This window comes from Pistacia vera, unplaced genomic scaffold, assembly GCF_008641045.1.
Source record: "Pistacia vera cultivar Batoury unplaced genomic scaffold, PisVer_v2 Contig98, whole genome shotgun sequence".
Taxonomy (NCBI): Eukaryota; Viridiplantae; Streptophyta; class Magnoliopsida; order Sapindales; family Anacardiaceae; genus Pistacia; species Pistacia vera.
Window position 1 is genome coordinate 53,902 of NW_022196867.1, and position 15,519 is coordinate 69,420.

Consider the following 15,519-nt stretch of genomic DNA (forward strand, 5'->3'; position numbering starts at 1 on the left):
CACTTACAATCTGACCTGTTTTTTGTTTACCTTTGATAACTTAAGAGGGCCAATTGGGTTTTGTTAAACTTGAAAAATACATTTAAAAGGCACATCATTTTATCCTGTTATATGCTTTGATCTGATTAATTTGCTAATTTTTCATGGTTTATGCTCAACCAAAAGCTAAAGGTTTCTATTACGGGTTTTATTCCCGGAAGTAGATTTAAATTTTCAACAAAATTTCAAACTAAACCAGCTTTTACTACAGTTTTCATAGTCAATTTTTCTTAATGTGTACTGAAGGTGGAATAGATCTACTGCAATAAGTAATTTTTTCTCCTTCATTGATATTAAAATGCAATAGAAACTGATCCTTGATGTTTAAGTCTATAGTATGTTGGAACAATCAGAGGCACCCGCATTGTGTTTGTTATTGAAAATATATGAGAAATGGGCCTAAGCCATATATATTAAAACTCAATGTGGGGCGTTTTGCCTGTCAACCATGATTAGAGGATTTACAATTCCTAAAGCATCTGTTCAATAAACTTCTGTTGCATGCTCTAACACACTAAGTCAATCAAACAAAAAACACTATAAGGTAGAACAGTTGACTAAGCTACTTTCCACAATACGACCTTAGTTTTATTCGTAAGCTTTGAACTGGTGACATGACTGGTGAAACAATCTAGATAAGCTATAAATTATTTCTTAACTCATCATCATATAACAAGAACTTAGATACATCAACTAGATCTGTAAAAATGGAAGGGGTCTGTAATACTCTCTCTCTAGCTAGTATACTCGAAAAATAACAGTAAAACTCACAAAATATATATAAGAAAATATACATGTAGACCAGTATAAAATAATTGGCCCATAACTAATTTTTCTTTAAATACAAATCTCTATAAAATATAATAAAGTCACAAAACATCAACTCGACAATGTTGACCAACCCTTCCGCTGCGTGATGTTCCAAGCGACCGCATCTCACCTATTACCTGCAAAAACATTGAAAACAACGGGGTGAGCACTGATTGCTCAGTAAGTAAACCCGCTATGCTACTATTCTCTCTCCATTGCTTAAATTCTGAATTTGTTTCCTTACATCACACCTCTCTATTCTTCTCTGTTCTTTCTCTGTTCCTTCTCTATTCTTTCTCTATTCTTTCTCTGTTCTTTCTCTATTTCTAATTTCCCACTACCCATGATAATAGGCATGGTATCATGCATAGGTATGATGCAAATGCACAAATGCATATAATGTACAATTTCTTTTTTGTTTTTCTATTCTGTTTTCTGTTTCTTTTCTCTGTATTTCTTTGTTTGCTTCCTTTTCTAGTCTTTCTTTCTTTCTATTATTTATTTTCTCTTCTTTCTCTTCTTTTCTTTCTTATTCTTTGCCGATCGGACTCGGTTGAGGCATAGATTTGGAACCCTGGCCGTGTAAGTGAGTATTGTCCTCATCTATGTGCACACTTACGGACTGTACAAATTCTTCTTCTTCTTAGGCCGTCACTAAAGGCGGCGTGCATGTAGGAATATTCTTCTGGATATAGTCCACATCCACATGTACTCTTACGGACTGTATAAATTCTTCTTCTTCTTAGGTCGCTCACTAAAGGCGGCGTACATGTGGGAATATTCTTCTTCTTATCACTCACAGGTTCCTATCGTAACAACCTTCTTTTCTTTTATCTTTCTTATGGAAATTAGTATTCAATTTCTTTTCTTTAATAATTCTTATTTCTTTCTATTTGTTCTTTAACTATAATGTTCATTATTGCTCCTTAATGCTATGTATGCATGTATATGGGCTAATGCTTATTATTCTTCCTAAATTCACATGTTTAGATGCAATAATGCAATATGGAATGTGAACATGTCATTCTCTATCATCGACTAGCTCATCTCAAAATAACACATAACAATACTCATACATGCACTTCTCTTTGACATTTCATCAAACAACTTATGTGCACATCTAAGCTCTAAATTGGCTACACTTCTACTTCTTTTCTAAGCCACCAAAATTTAGAACAAAATCTACCAAGATTAACGCCAAACCTGTCCAAGATTCACACTCCATAAATTCTACTCCAATTCTTCCATAATTCATCCAAACTCTCATCAAACATCAAGTACACATACACTACTTCTCATGAATAAATTCTAACCATCATCCAATATCCATTTCATCAACAATTCTTCATATATAAGCATATACATGCATAAAAGAAAGTCTCTACAATTCATCCAAACTCTCTTTCTCTTTGTTCTTAATGTTCTCATATATGTGTATGTGCATGGAAATATGCTCATTTCTTTGCATTCTTAAATGCAAAGGTGAGAATGTGAGAATGTATTATGGCAAAAAGATATCATTATGGAACTAGTATCTCTACCAACAACATCCCATACTTGAAATCAATCATAGATTATAGACTAAAAATAAACTAAAAATTGGAAGACTTTGAGGGTAGCATTCTGCACAGGTCATATTTAAGAAGGCATATCTCGATGATGCACATCAGATTGCTAGATCTTGGTCTCATTTAAAGCTTAGAGGAAGGCTACAACTTTTATGTTTAGGTCTCAACCCAGTTCGATGGGTAAAATGCTCAAAAATCACTCAGAAAAGTCATGGATTTGACAGCGGCAATACCATGGTAACATGTTTCTCTTAGGATTTTATTCAAAAACAATTCATATGCACATGCACACCATGTGGCTACACTTCCACAACTCTAATTCACCAAATTGTGAGCCAAAAAAATCACTAATTGAGTATCAACACCTAGCCGAATTTCTCACTTCTCTACACTCCAAAAATCCCAACACAAAATCTTCACGTCACAAATCATCACTAACCATACACACTTTCAGGCTAGAAGTTATACATCAATAAACATAAAAAAATAGCATAATTCTCTCATACCACCACATACAAACATGCCAAAAAATCTTTCACAAAAGTCTTGCTCAAAATTAAAGTTCAAATAGGTTACTTACCTTGAATTTGAGCAACTCTAAACTATACTTTCTCTTTGTAGAATTTCTCTTCTCAAACCCTAAGCAATACAACTCATAAGAATTCAAAACTTTAAAATTTAATGCTCACTTGCTTGGTGCAAGAATCTTACCTGGATGCTTAGGATGTGAATACTATCAAAAGTTAGCAAAATCTTATAAATTTCTTGGAAATTTATGAAGAAATTGGAGAAATTGGGTTAGAGAATGGCTTGGATGGAGTGGGTAAGTGGCTAAGGTTTCTCTTCTTCAACTCTTAATATATAAATGATATATATAGATTCCCATTTACCTAGCACTTTCTAAAAAAATTCATCTATGTCCCTAGTCAATTACCATATGCCCTCCATTTATTGCATTCTCATAAAATTCTACTACTTTCACTCCCAACTTTTTTCAACTAATATGAGTGAAAAGAACATTTTAACCCTAATGAAATTTTAGGGAAATTTTCTTCACACTTGTTCAAGATAACTTTAATAAGATTCAACTAAGGGTATTAGGGCAAAATAAAGTACATATCTGATGTGGCCATTACAGGGTCGTTACAACTTTCTGAAATGGCGCTTGCTGTGTCGATTTCCAAGGAGGACTGGAGTTGTCGTCGTCGGAGAAGGAGTGCTGTCGTCGTCGAGGATGATGAGTTGCTGTCGTCGATTTCCAGCGAGGAATGGAGCTGATCGTTGTCGCAATTCCAGCGAGGAATGGAGCTGTCGTCATCGTCATTGAGTTCTGGCAAGGAATGGAGCTGTCGTCGTCTATTTCTAGTGAGGGAGGAAGGCGTCGTCATCGATTTCAGAGAGTAGAGTTGCGATTGGCACAAAAAGTTGCGATTTCAGACTTTAGAGAATGGGAGTTCATTGAGATTGAGTGGCGATTTAAGTGGGATTTCAGATTTTCAGAGGGTTTTGCGTAGAGAAACTGAGAAAGTAGAGAAAGTGAGAAACTGAAAGAGAGTTAGGGATTTTTTCCCCTTTGAAACATGGACCGGTTTATCAAGCAGTCTGGTTGGACGACGGTTCACACTATTTCCCGGTTCATTAGCGGTTCATAGCAGGTTATTGAATATGACCGGGTTTTATATGACTCAAACTGGCATGTGACTGGGTCTTGTCCAACTGGTTGGACCGGCCTATCTGATCCAATTTTAAAACCATGAAAAATGCATTTGTAAAATTCGGCTAAAATTGGATACGAAAAAAATACAATACGGGTTATACAGGTTTAATACGACACATGCCAATAATAGTTTTGAAAAATACGGTAAATTAATCTTGATTTTAGCAAATTTTCATGGATCACTGGTCCAATCATATAACAGTTCATTGTCTTCATTGTTTCTTGTTACACATTATTGGGTAGTGGGTATACGTATACATAAACTAAACATTTCTGAAAAGTAAACTTAAAGTTTTATAAATAAAAGTTTAAAACTTGTATAAACAAAAACTGTTATAACCATTTCATTTTGACCCATACAATTAAAACAACAAACTAAATGGAATATTATGCTAAAACATATACCAAATAGCAAATATAACTCTCAAAGCATTTCATCAAACATGTTTCAAACAAATCATCAATCCACTAGCCCCTACTACTACTACACACACCAGCACAAACACAAGCAAATCACCAACCTACGAGATTCAAAGAGAGTTAAAAGAGAAGAGAAGAAATGTGTATCGTGACCGTGAGGCTTGAAGAGGTGACAGTCTTTGACTTAAAGCTGGACCTTGGAGAAGAGAGTTAAAAAGTGAAGAGAAGTGAGATCAAGACATGAGTCAAGAGATGAAGAAAAGAGAGTTAAAGAGATGAAGAACTGTTGAGATTTGAAGAAGAGATGATTTGAAGATAGTGGAAGAAAACTGAGGAAGAACCGAAGAGGAGAAGGATAAAGAAAATCTTTTAATTTGTTTAGTCATACCACACCCGAAATGATGTCGTTTTGGCTTTTAACTTAATTTTTTTGCCTACATAATTCGACAATAATACGCGTATAATTCGCAAATTATACGGATTGGGTATAATTCGCGTATTATCTAAGTCTTGATAAATACGTAAAATTCGCGGATAAAATGCGAATTTACTAATAGGTGAATGATCACTTGCTATCTGAGTTAAAAAAATCTCTATAAATTTTTACAAGTACTAAGTGCTTTTTTATTTGCAAATCAATCACAAAAACATAATATAGTAAGTATTACCACAATTCAGAAAATTCTTTGCACAATTTAGTGATTTTATGCATTAGGAGGGCCTAAAGTTGCTTCAGAATTTCTCCATAATGCTCAAAACAAGTTTGTCTTTAAATATGCTTCAAAAACATGGAAGAAACTTGCTTCCAAGTTCAACCACTCAATCAAGCAACAAAATTGAAATAAAAGGCAAAGAATAAAGAGCGTCAATTTATTTCAAATAAATTCATTGATAAAGTCCCTAATCTGTAAAGACATAGGTTACAGTTGAAATAAAGAAAGAATAGCTAAAGCACACTCAACAAAGACATTTTTATTCTCTCCTTAATACAAGAAAACAAAAGAGTTTTTTGTAACAATCAAAATTCACTCCTTCAAGTCATGCACTTGGAGGCTTATACAATTTCTCAACCATCTTCCTAACTCTGCAAAAGAAAGCACTACTCTAAACAAGTAAGGGACGCCGCCTAACAAAGAAAGACAAGGAGAGCCAGATGTACACCCTTTACACACCCCACAACACCCCTTAAACAGCCAAAGAAACCGTCCAGGGATGACAAACCAAAAAAGTCTTTACACAGCCAAAAGAACAGCAGTAGCACAAGACAAGACCCCAAAAGAGCCTGGAGTAGGAGCATAAACAGCCCAGAAAACAGCAACAAAAATTAGCTGGAGAAGTGAATCAGCCACAGCCCCACGCTGCACATCACAACAGCAACATCCAAGCAACAACACAGCAGGCAAGAATGGATAGCCAACAGCAAAAAAGCAGCAAGAATAGCCCCCTGTGGTTTAAAAAAAAAAAAAAAAAAAAAAACAGCAGCAACAGGGGAGACAAGGAGTCTGCAACAATGCACAAAAGGACCAGTGGCATCTGCTTCAATGCAGCCCTCATCCTCCCACAAAGCCAACCTCAAGCGAACCACCCCAGCACCAAAAACACCCCCCAACCGCCAGTCCCCCTCACCAGCCACACAAACAACACACAACAACCCTAAGGGATAGGTCGTAGTAGCCACAACACAGGACCCCAAACCAAAAATCAACCCACACACCAGGAGAGAAAAAAAAAACGAAACAAGATTCCCTTCCTCCAGAAACAACACTTGCCAAATGCACCATGAAACAAACCAGAAACAACAAGCCCCACACCCTCCCACTGCCCACTCGCCATCCGCACCAATTGGTGAGCAACTTAAAATTTTAATTAAGTTATTTTTCTTAATGAATTCCATTTATGGGTTCTTAATCTTCTCTCCATCCAAATAGAAAATTAGAAGTTAATAAGAAAAAAAAAATTATATATCAGTGTTCTTACCATTAAAGCCATCAGTTCAGACTGCAATCTATTCAATCAAACATATAAAAATGAACAATTAGAAAATCCCAAAAATCCTAAACAACTTTTAGAAATAAGCAATCAAATAAACTTACAAAACCAATTCAAGAACTCAAAGATTCACCTTTGAAAATGATAGGTTGGTGGTGGTGGAAGATGATAGATTGGTGGCCTGAAACGTGTGGGTTTGTAAAGGATAGCTTGTGGTGGTGGAAGAGGAGTCGCGAATGTCGGTGGCGAGTGGTGGTGGAAGACGATAGCCTGCTGTGGTGGAAGAGGAGTTGTGAATGATGGTGGTGGAATAGGAGTCGCAAATGACGGTGCTAAGTTTAATTTCCATTCTAGGTTTCAATTGGATTTTGGGAGAGAAATTTTTTATTTAGGAAGAGGAGTTGCGCATGGCGGTGGTGGAAGACTGATTTGTTGGGCAATTTTGAGAGAGATTTATAGGGAAGGAGAGAGTTTGACGTTTTGATTTTATTTTGGGTGAGAGATTAGATTCAGGGGAATTAAAATATTGGGTTTTTTTATTTTCTTTTTTTAAATTTGGGGGAAAAATGATGTGGTATTTTGTTAATGTGACAACTGCCATGTCTGTCATGTCGTGATGTGAAAGAATGATGTGTCAAGATGCTGAAAACCTAATATTACTATACAAGATTACCTTTACCATAACTGTTATGAACTTATGATGTAAGAAACCTTAAGTGGTCACTTTCTGGAAGCAAAGCTTGACAGGTGCTGTTATGATAGACCAGAATGTTGAATTTGAACATGTGTTATTTGATAGTATTGAGGATGAGCATATTCATTTAATAGGACAATTTACCAAATTGTTTTTTTTTTTTGGTTTTTTATTGTAAAATACAAAATACTTATTTTGAATGTGTTAATTATGACTATAATTAGCTACCATTAAGTTTATGTACAAGAGTAATACAAAAACCTCTATATAGTTGAACATAGATCATAATCATTAATAGGTTTTAAATAAATTAAAAAAATTGATAAAACTAAATGTATTCTATATTAGAATGCGTATTTTGGAACATTAAAAAATAATATGCAACACGGTCTCACTGTTTTAAAACCCGAATCAAAGGGCAACCCGTTCAACTGCCTGGGTCATGAGTCGAACAGTCCAATCTACTGGTCGGATCGGCCAGTTAGATCGCTGATGTCATCATGCTAACATCAGCACTGCCAAAAAAAAAAAAAAAATCCAGATTTTTGAAAAAGTTTCAAATTTTCAATAACAACTTAATTACTATCCCAACATGATTCAAATTCAATGACAATCCTAACCTGATTTAACAACAGTCCTAACATGATGAGTTTATCCATTACAAATTAAGTGACAAAATATTAAAAAGATAGTCACATAATAATTAATAACAAAACATTTGGTGCAAATGTTGATTGAGCTCCACACACTTAGATCTACACCCTCAATATCATGTCCCCATGCTATATCAGTCCTACTTCTACTAGATTGTGAAAAAACTCAGATGATGACATTGTTTGTTTTTAAGTTTTATCTACCTGGCATACAAGCAATAACAACAATAATTTAGAATATACTTGACATATTAAAACACTAGCATATTATGAATGCATTCTAGGAGGCTTTACAATAGCCTATAAAATGAAAGACGTATCTTTTGTGAGATGATACAAAAGCAATAAACACGTAACTATAATATCCATAGTTACCAAATAGTGGTAAACCACAAAACTCATACACAACTTCCTAATTCAGCTTAAACAAAAACAAAAACAAGTAGGTAACTAAACCACAATGATCTGGATGTTACTATGTAACTTATAAAGGGCATAAATTATTGGTTTGTTATCATAACAAAGGCTTTGCATTTGCATAGCAATTAGAATTTGCTACAAACAAAAAGGTAAAAAGATGCCAATTAAATTCGACAGATACGATTCCCTTATATATAAAACTTGTTTCAGTATACAATATTATATGTTATAGCTCCACCAAAAATTTATAATTGACAAAAACTTTTGTAGATTACAACATGCCTGAAATGCGGAAATAGAATGCTATTCCAAAAGGCACCTTGACTTTTAAGCATTATATCTTTATTCTCAAGTTTGGGCAAATCCAGGTTATTCAGCCTGAGGGAGAAAACACAAATAATCAGGGTACCTTCAAATTATCTTCCAGAATTCGAGTAAAATAATTCTGCAACTTCCAATCAAATAATCAAAACAAAACTTCCAAATTTGGAGGATCTTGCCAAAAAAAAGAAAAAATCTACTTCCAGTCAAATAAACCAAGCATTATAATAAAAACAAAACTTCCAATCAAATAATCAAAACATAAATTCAAAATCCAGAAAAAGAGAATCAAATAAACTAGATGTAACCCATTTTTAAGCTTCTAATCAAATAAACCAACTCAGTCGAAAGAGAACCAAAATAAACCCAAACTTCCAAATCAAAACAAAACTAAGCATTATAATCAAAACAAAACTTCCAAATCTAGAAAAAGAGAATAAAAACAAAGACAAATAACAAAACTTCCAAAGAAATACCTTTACAAAGCTTAAGCGAGGGAAAGAGGCGTCACTGTTGTCAATTTCGAGCAAGGGAGGTGTCGTCGTCGTCGATTTCCAACGAGAGAGGGAGGCGTCATCCTCGATTTCAGAGAGTGGAGTTGCGATTGAAACAATGGTTGTGACTTGAGACTTTAGAGAGTGGAGTTGATTGAGATTGAGTGGCGATTTCAGAGGTGCTTTTGCATAGAGAAACTGAAAAAAGAATAGATTTAGGGCTTTTTTTTTTACTTTTGAAATACTGAGCCGGTTTACCAGGTGGTCCGATTGGACCAGGCAATTTTCACTGTTCATCCGGTTTAATAACGGTTTAAAACAGGTTTTTGAGTATAACCAGGTTTTATATTAACTCAGACAGAACACACGACTGGGTCCCGGTCGAACTGGTTAGATCGGTCTGTCCGATCCGAGTTTTAAAACAGTGTACAGTCTCCTCAATGGCAAAGAATAAAAGAATGTCATACAAAGCATTACTTAATTGATATTAAAAATAACTAACTTTAACTTTTAACCCAAGTCTACTAGATTACTTTGAATTAAGGGCTAAGCATATGTGTAAAAGATTTGAGTAATAATAACCTAAACAAAAAAGTGTATGCGACAATAAATGCATCTAGTTTCTTCTTTTGTGTTACACTTCAAGATGAGGATTTTGATAGATGAAGGTAAATCCTTTTAGGGTAACTGAGCCTCAAATTTATGAGGACCCAAATTCTGACTAAAGAATAACATTTTTCTAGCTATCATCATGACCTAAAGAAGTTTTCGAGTTCTTCTAACAATCTCATATCTCCATTTTATGATTTCATAGACAATTGAGATGACATTAAGTGAATGAGATACTCACGTACTTCTCTCAAATCGTGCAATGCGGTGAACTTCTTCTCTGCCTGCCCATCCCAGCGGTCATCTTGAGTACTGTTGCTATACATGTCTTTTCTGCACGCCTGCAATATCAAATGGAAAATGAAACTCACAATCTTTCCTTTTATATGTTGATAAAAGAAACCATAGAACAAGGATATAGGAAACCACTGTCCGTTATTAAATATGCAAAATGATTTTATCCGATTGTCAAAATGGACGGAGCAAAAGCACATGATAAAGAACGAAAAACTGTTACCTGCAGCACATGATTGAGACTAGCAATTTGATCTGCCTTCAAGAAATCGGAATTAAGTAATTCTCGAAATAGAAGCACCATTTCTTTGCTGACATTCCTAGCCCCTACGCAGGAATCATCAAACACAGTTCTTAACCACAAAGGAATATTGTCAAGTTTTGGCAATGCAACAGCTACATTCACTGCAGGCTTGTGAAGATTAAAGAAAGATTTCGATGCTAAACATGGAGCAGCCAAAGACAATGCCATCTCTTCTACACTCGGCCTGTACCAATAATTCTAGGCAATAATTCTCTTCTCCTGCAAATCCAGGTTTTCCCACCCTAGCACCATTGGTAGGCAGAGTCCACAGTTCATAGCCACCCTGATGTCACTATAAAAAACAAGGCCTTCTAACACAGCCATTATGGATATTAGGAAACCTGTGGAGCAATTCAGCTCCTTATGTTCTCTACTTTTCTGGTCTCATAATCTGGTGAACAATTCCAAAAGACAATATGAAGAGACAAGCTTGACTGAAGGGGACCCAAAATGCATCAGCTTGCACAAATCATGGTACTGGATGCTGACTGCTGTGAGTGATTGCTTTGAGTTCAATGGATCAACAAAATTTTGCCATTCCATGGGGTCTGGTAAAGCAGCATGTAAACTAAGGCAACAGAGAAGTTAGATTTTATCGCTTGGAATCATACAGGTGCATCAATGAAGGGTGCTTACCTTCTTAAATAGAAATAGTATGGTAGAAGCACAAATATCAGGCTTTCTCCTGTGTTTGCTCCCTCATCATAATCAGTCAACGCTGGTCCCTTTGAACAAACAGTATCAATGGTGCTATTGATGGTACTGACCAAGGAAGTACTTAGAATAATTGTTTTTGAAGAGCATTGTTTGAGTAATGGTGCAAAATTAAGGAAAGAATGCCTATAACTATTAGACTTTCATGAGTCCAGCCATGCACAGCCACTATAGAGACCAGGCAGTCAATTAACTAGAAAGTGAGAGAAGTCGAGTCAATGCCCTTTAATCGTGATCATACTAAAATAAGACAGAGTTAAGACAGTTACCTTTATAGTTACTACTACCTAGGCTTCATTGTCAGAGAGTAATTCAGGGTGCACTGAGCGTAAAATGTTAAATGTTACAAGTGAAATCGCCATAAATGTTTGCAGTGAATAGTGGTTTGATTTGTAAAAAAGTGCACGGATTTCTTTGCTTATCCCATGCAAACATAATTGATCTGAAGTAGTTGGAAAGATGTCAATATCTTTTTCCATGAAATTTACTACTACTACTATGTCATGCTCGTGGCCTTCTTGGTCTACAAGCTCTATCAATAAGCAAACCAGAATGGCAGCTGCATGGTTATCTCCTGCTGCTACCAACTCTGTAATCACCTTTTCATTAATAGTCTGACTACCATGGACAGCAACATCCATTCCATAGCTTCTACAGAACTTCAGGATTTGGTATGACAATGGCTTGCTAATTTTTTCTTGTTGGAACAACCACCTCAGTGATGATGAGTGGATCACTGCAAAAGGCAAATCTCATTCATTTTCAGTCACTAAATAGAACAGGATCCTCTCAGCTTCTAGACTGTAGGAGATCTGGTAGCTTTTGCCGGCAAAATTCCTAAAGAAGCCATAAAGATTCACCAGCCACATCGTGGCTGATAAATCAGCAGCCCCACACTGAAAGTTGCTTCTATTGACAAGAATGTATTGCTCTAAAGAAGCTAAAACTGACGTCTCAACTGCAAGTCTGAATAAGGAGCTCAATGAAATGAAAAATGACAGCATAAATCTAAACCATAAAAGAGCAATAGGAATGAATTAGCTCAGGAACTAAATTACCTATCATTGTATAAAGAACTTATATGTAAAATAAGTAAAACTGCTGACTGACAAGAAGACAATTCTAAATTGTCAGCACTCTTCTGACCAAGCAGAAACAACATTGATAATCCGTGGATTATACTGTTTTTCTTTGCTATTTGGTAGGATTTTCGGATACTTTCCTTTGCTTTTAGGCTCGAACTACCACTTTATTCATTCATTTCATATTTCAGGTCGGAAACACATTTCCAGATTGAAACGGAGCAAAAACGAGGTCAATTGATTCAAACTTGAGAGTTTTCAGAGTCAGGAATGTTCGGAGGTTGATTGGAAGCGCCCTTGAAGCTCAAATGAAAGAGAAGGAAAGAGAAAACTGGAGATTCAAGCATTGGAGCATGCAAGGGTAGTTCTGTAATTTCAACTATTTGAAGACAAGGTTTCGCCACTGCATGAAACTCACGGGTTAACTTTGCATTTTAAAGTTTCGTCGCGAGCCGCGGCGAATCCTGGAGTTATTTGTTTTGTAAAAACGGTGCGTTGTGCAGTTTTAGTCTTGAATCCTATGGTTTTGGCCGACTATTTAAGAGAGCCTTAGCTCATTTTGTAAGGGAGTTGGAGATTGTTAGGGAAGAAAAGGAAGAAATTGGAGATTGGAAGCATTTTGGGTCTTCAATTAAGGAAGATTTCATTCTTTTCTTATTGTTTTAGCATGTTGAGCTCTTTATTTACAGTCTATATTCTGATTTTCTTTAATTTGAATATGAACTAACTCACTTTTGGGTTAGGGTTTTGATCTAACTTGGATTACAATGGTTAAATCTATAAATAGATGTTTTTAAGTTCTATTGCTTGGATTATGTGTTTATCCTTGTTCTTAATGCAATTGAATGTTGAGTTTTCTTTGGTTCAATTAAATGTTGAGCATGATGAGACTAAGAAGTGATTCATGTGTTAGCTCCTCAGAGTAAATACCATAGATTGAATGAACGCTAGAGATAGGTTCGGAGATCTATGAAATCACTTTAGGATTCCACTTGGCTTAATAGACTTGGAACTGTTATTCTTCATTTTGTTGGGTGCGGAAGCTTAATAAGGATAAGTAGGAGAATATAGCCTGAGAAGGTATATTTTGCAGATTAAGGTGTCCGATTTATAATCCTTGCATATGAGTTTGAAGGCAACAACAACCGTAGATTGAATCAGAGCATCCTAGTGAAGTCGAAATCCTAACCTTTTTGTCTTGAATTGATATTTTCTTAATTAGTTAGATTTTAATTTACGTTATTGATTTTGTGTTAATTTTTGCTTTTATTGTCTCCCGCAAATCCAACAATCTTCGTGTTCTTCAACTAGTTACAAAACTAGGAAAATTAGTACTTAACACGCAATCCTCGTGGGAACGATACTGTTCTCATCATTTTATTACTTTTTGCGACTAGTGCACTTACTACATTGCATGTTTGTTAAAATACGCATCAAGTTTTTGGCGCTGTTGCCGAGGATTGATTTTGTGTTAATATTGAAGTTTTCTAGTTTTCACTAGATTGGAGTTTTACTTTTGTTTTAATTGTTTTTAGCTTAATTTTTTTGTTCTTTTTATTCACTTGTGATATCACACTTTCTTTCTGTCTTGTGTAGTTTATACGAAGAGCAAGACATCATCCAGTGGTTACTATTGATCCAGAGATTGAAAGAATTGCAAGAAGACTTATCAGAGAGAGAAGAGAACGAGAGGTAATAGTCATTGAAATGGCTGAAAACAGAACTTTGAGGGAATTCTCAGTACCCTTAGTTGATGGTAGTGGTCCAAGTATCACTAGACCACCGATGCAAGCCAACAATTTTGAAATAAAGCTGGTAATCATCCAAATGATCCAACAGTCGGTACAATTTGGGGGAGATGCAAAGGAAGATCCAAATTCACACATTGCTAACTTCTTAGAGATATGCGACACATTTAAGGCAAATGGAGTGTCAGATGATGCCATCAGGTTAAGATTATTTCCATTATCATTAAGAGATAAAGCAAAGGGATGGTTAATGACACTACCAGCAGGAACAATCACCACCTGGAATGAATCGGAACAAAGGTTCTTGACCAAATACTTCCCACCAATGAAATCAGCAAAGATGAGAAACGATATCACATCATTTATGCAGGAAGAGAACGAATCACTTTATGAAGCATGGGAGAGATATAAGGAACTGCTGAGAAAGTGTCCACACCATGGTTTGCCTGTTTGGATGCAAGTCCAAACCTTCTATAATGGGTTGTTTTGCAAACAATGGTAGATGCAACATCTAGAGGAGCATTGCAAAACAAGACACCTAAAGAAGCTTATGAGTTACTTGAAGTCTTGGCAAGTAACAACTATCAGAGACCCAATGAAAGAATTCATCCGAAGAAGTCATGGGTATTCATGAAGTTGATGCTTACACGGCCATTTCAGCCTAACTAACAGCACTTTAGAAACAATTAGGAGGTATGCAAGTAAATTCAATTCAAACACCTCAAGTAACATGCGATTTTTGTGCAGGTAACCATGGAGCATTGAATGCCAAGTGGGGAACAATTTTGCTTTAGCTTCCTCATCATCATAACAAGTCAACTATTTGGCTAGGAATCAAAGACAACAGAACAATCCTTTCTCCAACACGTATAATCTTGGTTGGAGAAATCATCCAAACTTGTCCTAGGGCAATCAGAATAATCAATGGAATCAAAGAACAGTGCCAAACAATCAAGTAGGGGTGACCTATCAACCATGGGATCAAAAAGTGTCGAAATTGGAGGATATGTTCGGGAAGTTCTTGCAAGAAACCATAGGTTTTATGAGTAAGACGAGGGCGAACTTTAGAAACCAAGAGGCATCGATTCGAAACTTGGAAGACAAATAGGTCAAATAGCCGAAAAGTTGAATAAGCGACCTCAAGGCTCCCTACCAAGTAACATAATGACAAATCCATGTGAACAAGCAAATGCAATAACTTTAAGAAGTGGAACAGTCTTGGAAGAGGTTGAACAAAAAAGGAAAGATAAGAACCCACCAAAAGAAAAGGAAGAGTCCGATGAAGAAATCAAGGAAGAAATCATTGTTGAGGAAAAGCCAACGAGACCTAGAGAAGAAAAACCAAAGAAGGAAGAGATGCCAAAGCAAAAGAAGGAAAAATTGCCATTTCCTGAGATACCGCTAGAGTTGTCACATCATACCCCTCCTGTGCCTTTTCCTCGGAGGCTCAGAAAGCAAAATTAGGATAAGCAGTTCATAAAATTCCTTGAGATATTTAAAAAATTGCATATTAACATTTCTTTTGCAAATGCCTTGCAGCAGATGCCAAGCTACGCTAAGTTCCTCAAGGAAATTCTGTCAAACAAAAGAAAGTTGGAAGATGAGGAAACAATGATGCTTACAGAGGAGTGTAGTGCCATTCT

The 15,519-nt window shown here is 35.9% G+C and overlaps 1 non-coding gene across 1 annotated transcript; it reads right to left on the bottom strand.

Annotated features, from left to right (window-relative positions):
• Positions 1 to 14,213: 14,213 nt before the first annotated feature.
• LOC116121420 lies at positions 14,214 to 14,320 on the bottom strand. The gene has a single exon (XR_004126726.1). It is a non-coding gene; the product is annotated as a small nucleolar RNA R71 (small nucleolar RNA).
• Positions 14,321 to 15,519: the final 1,199 nt, after the last annotated feature.